The sequence below is a fragment of the Coptis chinensis genome, chromosome 5, assembly GCF_015680905.1.
Source record: "Coptis chinensis isolate HL-2020 chromosome 5, ASM1568090v1, whole genome shotgun sequence".
Lineage (NCBI taxonomy): Eukaryota > Viridiplantae > Streptophyta > Magnoliopsida > Ranunculales > Ranunculaceae > Coptis > Coptis chinensis.
This window is the reverse complement of record NC_141460.1, coordinates 2679665-2688865: the sequence shown is the minus strand read 5'-3', so window position 1 is coordinate 2688865 and position 9201 is coordinate 2679665.

Sequence of the window (9201 nt, the reverse complement as noted above, 5' to 3'; positions counted from 1 at the left end):
TACATTTGTATATATAATTTGTAAATAAATAAACCCCCCAAAAAAAAGGTTTGAATGTGATTATGTCATATTCTAGTGGATGGAATTTTTAATGCTGATCGTTTTGATATCTCATTCGTTCAATTTGGAGTTAAAACGAATCGAAATTCTACATTTGAAATTTCTGAACATTTCGGGACATAAGGGGAATTTATGGAAATCATTTGGGCTTGGGCCAAAAATTGGACCTGATCCAAAATCACGGATCCGGTCACAAAACACAACCCGCAGGCCACACCATGCGTCAGCCCCTCACTTTTCTTCCCCCCTAAAATCCGGATCTTGGTTCCCCTCCAACTCAACTCGCGCACGCGGCTTCACACGCCTGATTTTCACCAGCGCACGCGGGCACAACTCCACCAATTCAAACCCCTTTGCTCCAACACCATCTCCTCCATCACTCCTAGCAATTTCCACCCTCAGAAAATCATCTAGACCTCTCTATGGCAGCACGAAGACAAATCACAGTTGAGAGGAATTTCAAAAATCTATTCGATTTGGGCATGTTTCATCCCTTTTTCGATGAAGAAATTGCAAATAGGGAGTGGGAGTATTTGTTGCACAAGGTGCCGGCTAATTACTCGGAAGATTTGGTTTTAAAGTTTTACAACAATGGTGGTTTCCGGGGTGATGAATTTTGGATTACGACGGATGGGATGGACCGTGAACTCACGCTGGAGTTAATATCGAATACAGCACAGATTCCGATAAACTCTGATAGTCCGACCCTGTTGTTATCAGAGTATCCGACTATGATGGACTTAATGTTTGACACGCTTCTCGAGGGAGAGTACAATAATGGCTCGAACTGTGTGTATCAGCACTCACTCAGATGAAACCAACTAGCCGTCACTCAATGGCTGGCTTACAACGTTATTGGAACTTCAAAGACGTCTGACGTGAACAAGACGTTCTTGCACCTGCTGTGGATCCTCTAGGAGAAGAAGAACACTTTCTGTATGGTCCATTTCCTGGGCCATGTTCTTACGACCGCGTCAAACGAAGTCACTCCTCTTGATGACTTGTTACTTTCAAATTTTATGCTTAACTTAGGATTCCAGTCTGCTACTCCTTTCATTCCAACAAGGTCTTTCGAGAATTTTAGAATTTTCGAGACTTGTGTTCTAGACCACTGGGACCCAGTAGCTAGAGATGATATTGAGCGTGATAACGTACCTCCTCCTCCTCCTTCCCCACCCAACTATTTTAATGAGGATATCATGCGCCAAATCAGCACTCCCATGGAAGCTTTAAGACACATGAATACCAGCATGCGCAGGATGTTTCTTCGTCAAGAAGAGATGCTTACTTCCCAAAATGACTTCCAGCAAGAAATGCGCAATCGCCAAGGCCGTTTCCAGAGAATGATGATGGCAAATCAGTAGCAATTCCAAGATCAACTGCTAGAGTCTTTGGGCCACATTCTAGACTAGTCAGCTCAGCCAGGAGTTCGTCGTAGCCGACGAAGTAAAAACCCTGGTTCATCATTTGCTAACCCTGAGGATTCCTAGTAGTTGTTTATTTTCTTTGGTTTAGAAATGACTATGTCATTTATTTCCCTTATGCATTGTATTTTTATTTTTCTAGTAAAAAAAAAATTATATCATTTGATTTCTCATAATTTTGTATCTCCAGACGGTTTGAATGAGAAATTATTTATGTTATGCAATTATTGTACTTCTTAATATATTAGTTTGTTCCTTGATGCATTGGGCCTACTCTCAAGGCCCAACAGTCAGAACCCAACGGACTGATCCAAATGGTCAGATGCCCAACGATCAAAATTCTAATTATAAATACAACTCTCCTTTTCCACTTTCACTCATCCCCTTCTTTCACTCTTCACAAATTCCTCTTCACAAATTCTCATTTTCTTGAACATAATGAATCCAATGGAGCGATGGGAAAAGGAGCAACGCGAATGGGCTATCACAGTATTCGTGATAACAGTGTTTATCATTGTTCTGCTGTCACTCATGCATAACATGATCCAGAACATCTAGATCTATATAACCGACATCTCTCTTTCCGTCTGTCGTTTTGTATATTAGTATGGTGTGTTAAATAATTCTCACACATTTGTACGGGTTACGTATTAAATGGAGAAGTTTCGTATTAAATATTTGTGTATATTAGTTGTCTTTTCCTCTAAAATAAAAAAAAAATAAAAAATAATAATAATAATAAAACAAACCATAACAAAGAAAACACCATCCAAAACTCACCAAAATAATTAAATCGATATTCATGGTGTTTAGAGAATATCACGCACGCTACAAGGTACACATAACACTTGTCACACATGCAGCTCGATTATTCTATCCATATGCTATTACTGAGGTCCGATCATCATTTCTGAAATTACGTGTAAGTCTAACTACCCTGTGAAACTTTCCTCTGTGCTTTCTAACATTGAAACATCTCATTTATTGGTTTTTGGAAATCTGACATGACAAGACTTACTATGGATCCCCATTGTTGCTGTTCATAATCACATGGGTCATTAACTACACTTGGAATCCAAATTGGTACAGACTTATAGATTGGCTATAAATCTCTTCTTTTCAGCCATTCTCATTTCAAACAATTTTCACTATCCTTCCCTCCGTAAAAGTACCAAATGGATCAACCAAGAAAAATAATGACTGAGAAAGACTACCTAAAAGTTTTTGAAGATGGCCGGTTTTCTCCTTATTTTGACACCGAAATTGTACGTCGGGGATGGACGCCTCTTCTATATCATTCAGCAGCTGGTTATTCCCGAGAATTGGTTTTGATGTTCTACCAATTTATAGGACCTGAGAATGGAAAATTCTACTTCAATGCTTATGGACGACGATTGGAATTGACTAGGGCGATCATCTTCGACATACTTCAGATCCCAATAAATTCCCAGGAGTTCCTTTTTCCAGAGTCATCATTTGATTCCCTCAAAACTTTACTAAGAGCTACCGTATCTCATGGCGAAGTGGGAAATAGACATCACGTTGTTCTCCAACGCTCTTTGAAACAGAATCAACGAGTTGTGCTCCACTGGTTAGGACACAATGTGATAGGTACATTTCACCAATCAGAAGTCACAAAGTCTCAACTTCACCTACTTTGGGTTTTGCAGACTCAAAGGGATGATTTTTTTCTAATCCAACACCTCTGGAACGTGATCACCAGGAAAACAAGAAAGTCAGCACCTCTACCTCTACCTACTTTAGTCACGCAAATTATGATGCGTTGGGGTTATCCAGTAATTTCTCCATAAACACCACTTCAAAGAGGACATATTAGTGTACTCCAAACAGACTACTCCATTGGTTTTTGGACTCCTGATACTCTGACAGATGAACAGAACGACCCAAGCTCAAACCCTGACCATTTCTTTGATGAAAATGCCATGCTAAATTTTTTTAATCCCATGGAAGGCATTCAATTTCTTCATCACGGCATGCGGGAACTATATTTCGTTAAGAATATTATCATTACAACTCTTAAGGAATTCCAAGAACGTCAAGCAATGCATGATGTTGAACAGGAGGAAATCTTGGAAAATCATTCTCAATCCTTGAAAAATCACGCTCTCCTAATGGAGAATCAAACTACACTCTCTGCCAGCCAAAGGGACATTCAGATGCAGCTCAAACAACAAATTGAAGAACTAAACACTGTGGTGCACGATATGCGTCTTCAATACCTTCATAATAATCCATGATTTTCTTATTGAATAAAAATGGAATAATAATACTAAGTGAATAAATAAATAATCGTATATATTATTACGTTTTTCGCCGTATTATTAATTTTGTTCTTATCTTTGTTCTTCTTTTGTAAGAAATGCTTGCTAGAATTATTTACGTTGTGACTAACTAATTTTAACATGTGATTTTCAATGTCATTACAGGAGGGTTTATTTTCTTCCATACTCATTTATCCATCCAGTTGCCTTTTTCATTGCCCATTTCTTTACTTCATCTACCATGGCATCTTCATCAAACATTGCATCTTCATCAAACATGACACCTCCAAAACTCATTCCTGAGCAATCCTTTCAGTCTATGATGGATTCCAATACTTATGGTCATCTCTTCCGTGACTACATCACTAACATTGGGTGGTCTTCCCTAGTTCTTCAACCTGACCAAACTTATTCTCCGAGTTTGGCTGCATACTTTTATGCTAATATGGAGGACACACCAGCATTCAATCATGCACATGGCTTCTACTTAGATGGGTTCACAATCCTAGTTGGTGACACACATCATATTTTTTCTGAACAATAGCTTGCCCTAACTTTGGATCTTCCATATCACGAACCGGCGGCATCATGGCATTACATCTATCATAATTCTTACCGTTCCTTTCGTAATCAGCAGCATAGCAACACAAGAACAAATTGCAAACCGCTTCACACAACATAAAGGATCTACTAGAAGCAAACAGAAAGGTTTGAAGGCATACCTGTTTAAAGAAGCCATATACCAGTGCGTGTCTTGCACAACTCTTCCTTGCAGTTTCGTTCTGCAGCGCAATAAGTGAAAATAACCTGAAAGTTTCACATAGAACTAAAAAAATGTTGGTTTCTTTCGAGTGAACAGTTCGCATAGAAGCTAGAAGTCTAACTTATCAACCGTATGTCGTTCAGTGCACAACCTCTAGATCTTAACAACCATTATGTGTGAATTAACTTTTGAAAACCAATTCAATAGCTTTTAACTGCGCTTAGTAAATACAAGATAAACTAAATTATATATCATAAATTCATAATTATAACAAGTATATGACCTTTAAGTAAATAGTATAGTAGTCACTTAGAAAGTTTTCCATGTAATCTAAGCTCATTGACCGCTAACTACTTGACGCAGTCCCTTGATAAGAACACCTGCCAGATAAATACTATTAAGTCAGATGAATATTATTAAGTCCAATGCCAAAACAAAATTTTTTACACAAGTGCCATGTTGGATTTTTTACACAGTCAAGACACTAGCCATCTAGCCAAAACCAATTTCAAAAGGTTGTTTCACTTCAACACAAACAAACAAGATAGTTAACGAACAAAGCTACATTTCAACAGAATCAATCAAAAAATATCTCATCTTTACGACAAATTATTTGAAAAACTTAAGAACTCCGAGACTTATTCTGCTACCCATAGAGAAACAAAGTTGCCCCTACCATGAATCCAAGAAAATCCAAAACCAAATCCATCCATAGCATAAAACTAAACAAACACCACTCAAGATACCTAATCATACAAAAAAAGAAACAATTTTTATAACCAAATATGAAGAAATAAATCAATTACAAAACAATCTTTTATACACAAGGGTCACACTCACAGACACGAGGCACGCCTATGTATAATAAAATTTGACGTTCAAAAATGATTATAGGTATATTCTTGAGTCTTGACCAAACACATCTAAGACACGCCAAAATATGCTAAAAGCATGCATGAAAAGTGCAAGGGCATGCATTACTGTAAAAAAATTGGCTCAGAGGAGTACCAAGAGCAAATGCACTTATGTTTTTGATTTTTTACTCGACGGTGTAACAATATTTGTCGCGAGTAAATATAACTTATTGTGATCAAAATAAAAATCATGAAACAAACAAAGAACTGCACATTTGATTGGAATTAACAATCAAACCTTATCTTCACTATCTCCTGTAAAAGATGCACCATCGCAGTAACGGAGCTTGGCCCCCAGTTGAAAAAATCTGCATCAATGATGTCCAATCTAGAATAAGACAATTACAAATTTCCACTACAAGAAGAAGGATGAATTGGAGTGTGCGTGTGTATTCGAACAAAGAACTTAACAACTGAAATGAATTGGAACTTACTAATTTTAACCACTCACGACAGATACCAATTCCAATCGAAAAAGCAATAAGGAGTTGCATTCACCTTATGAACTCAAACAAGCAAGCAATGCAAGAACTGAACCCAATGGAAGTGTAGCTTTGCAACTTCAGATATGATAATACAGGGTTCCACCTGAACTTAAGCTACTTCTGGATAAATATAACCTAAGTCCTAGGTCTTACTGATAATGGCACAGGCTACAAAAGTTTGTATGGTTCCAATTGATAATTCTAGAATGGTACAAAATATACCCAACCTTCATATTTAACAATAAACTAAGTCCTAGGCTGCTACAGGCCATTTGCTGGGCTGCTGCAGGCCATTCCCCAGGCCAGTTCCAACCTCCAACTATTCAATGGAGACTTCAACGTCTCAAGTCATCAAACCCAAAATTGGGTTGAAACAATATAAGAAACCAAGTACAGAGTGGGTGTTACTCTACAAAAGAAGAACTAAAGTAAAGATAACTATTACCTAGTAAGAATTTGATGGCAGATTCTACAAGTGTGCTCCTAAAACTCCTACCCAATCAATACTTCAAAAACGATATCATCATCGTCATTCTATTATCCCTCCTCTATAAGGATTTTTCAGTAACACCCTCTAATTAGTTTTAATCTATATACTAATTACTAGGTATTATAGTTATGGAACCAACAACTAATATGTTATCCTAGGCAAACTTGCCTTGATACATAAAAATGAATATTAAATAAATTAGTACGCATTATCATCAACAAGAAACCAACAACTACATAAACTGGAATCACATGCAGGCATAAAATTACAATGAAAATAAAAAGCTTAGCACTAAACTAACTTATGGCGACACGTGTATTAACTTCTGACACACAAGTCTAGCTAAATATCCAAGTCCTAAAGCCTAAACTATACAATTTTAAGATATAAATATGAGTCAGTTACTATACAAGTACATAATCAAAATGTATCACCGACTTCAAGAGTCACAAACAACAAACAGAGTCGTACTTTGAAGTATACATGGGCTTCCAAAGAGGACTTCTTCATTTCTAACTTTGTATCAGTAGAAATCAGTTATTACAGCTAAAATGTTCTAACATACTAACTGCTTTCAGTTAATGATTCTAACAAACTAAGTAACAATGAAATTAACGCATCAAGTCTAGTAATTAACAATGTAATTAACGCATCAAGTCTCTACTCTCTAGCATATAGAGAGACCATTGTAGTCATTTGAGGTTAAGTCAATATATTGGTTTCACTCAGAATTCCTTGTGCATCTAATAGCTTTGCTAACTAATCAAAGAATTAATATCAAAATACGTCGTATGTAAAGTACCTGTTAATTGGATGACCGAGCTAAACGTAGAAATCAAGAGAACTGATAAGAAAAATAAAAAGAAGAATTGAAAACTGTAGAATTGATACCAAAAAGAATTGACACAAGAGAGTACACAAATACCTGAACCAAGTTGTTGATTGCGACCAAAGTAACTTTAAAAGAGATGAATCCCTCAAACTTTAAAAGGTTCACCTGCATCAAATTATTACACGTATTTTCAGAGAAGTTAAAATTCTAAAGAGAAAATACATGATAATGATGAACTTACCAGAAGACCCAATATTGTGTGTGAGTGAGCTTGTGCAAGCTCCAAGTATATAAACAGACAAGCACAAACTATCCTCAACAATATGTTTATCCTCAAGGATTCAGACAATACTCTCACAAAACATATATGCTACAAAACTCACACGAATAAGCTTAACTCCGATTACTACTTAATTAAATTCCGATCGCAATTCGGAATGTAAATAAGCTTCCTATAAACTAAACATGATCATTATATATAAGCTAAAAAAACCCACCCACAATCATTTAAGCTATAGCGATCAAGCAATAAAACTCAATTCTAACTAAATCCCATTTCTTATATACTTCAACTAACTTCATACAACACTTATTCTTCCACAAGTTCAAAACTTTACTCATTGTTTCTCATTTCTACCATTCAAATTTCACAAAACAAGGCGATCGGAATAGCAAATAGTTAAAAACAACAGAGAAGCATACATCTTGTTAACAATACGATAACGAGAATCAGGTTGTAATGTAGTATGCCAATCAGGAGTTTCAACCATAGTTGGTTCAAGTTGAGGAGCAAGTCTCCAATTATTTCCATCCATTATTGATTATTGATTATTGATTATGATTATGAACAACTCAAGTCTCGCTCCAAATAGCTCAAGTCTCTACATCCAAGTATCTAACTCCCTAAAAATTAACTTAAAGAGGACGTTGAAAGGTTAATACCTAGAAGGAACAAAAGTGACTAGTTGTATGTGTTACTACAACTGAAATTTTTGTTTGAGCAACAAATTAAACATTAAATTCGTAATCTTTGAGAACAAATTCAACCTTTTTGAAGAAAAAAAATGCAATTGGTTAATATAACAACAACAAATTTAATTTTTCAACTAATAGAAGAACTGATGGGAAAAATAAATAGAAGTGTTGAAATATGAAGAATTACCTGAACTAAGAGATGAAAACAACAATGAATGACCCTCACTCTCTATTTTGGCTCGGAGGAGTAACAAGAGCAAATGCACTTATGTTTTCGGTTTTTTACTCTTCGGCGTAGGAATATTTGTCGCGACTAAATATAACTTATGGTGACCAGAAATGACATTTATAGGTTTAAACAAGGGGCGCGGTATTGGCACCCCCATAAATGAGATTAGCACCCATTTGACAAAAAGTAAAACAATAATGGTTATTCCTTATATGTCCTTTTACACCCCACATGCCTATAGTTCTACGGCAAGCAGTTGCCACGAGATCTCATATCCCACGGTAGGCAGTTACTGCGAGATTGCACAATCCACGGCAGGCAGTTGCTGCGAGATCGCACATCCCACGGCAGGCAGTTGCCGCGACATATTTTTTTAAGTTTTTTGTTTTTTTTCACTTCAAATTTTCCGTATTGAACACACACAACATATGAATACCTCATTTTCTTCTTTAAAGTTTCTTTATACACTCCAAGAACAACACCAAAACCATGACAAAAAAAATATACAATCGAACCATAATTTTGTTATCTCGCGGCAAATAGTTTCATAAGTTATAAGAAAATTTTGTGATCAAATTAATGAAGAAGAGTTTTTATAATTAACACAAGCAAAGACTCCATTTTTAGTAAACAAAATCATATCGCGGAAACTAATTTTTTTTACGGTGGCTATTAAAAAAAAAATTAAATGACCCACGGCAACCACCTTCCGTGGGATATGGGATCTCGCGGCAGCTGCTTGCCGTG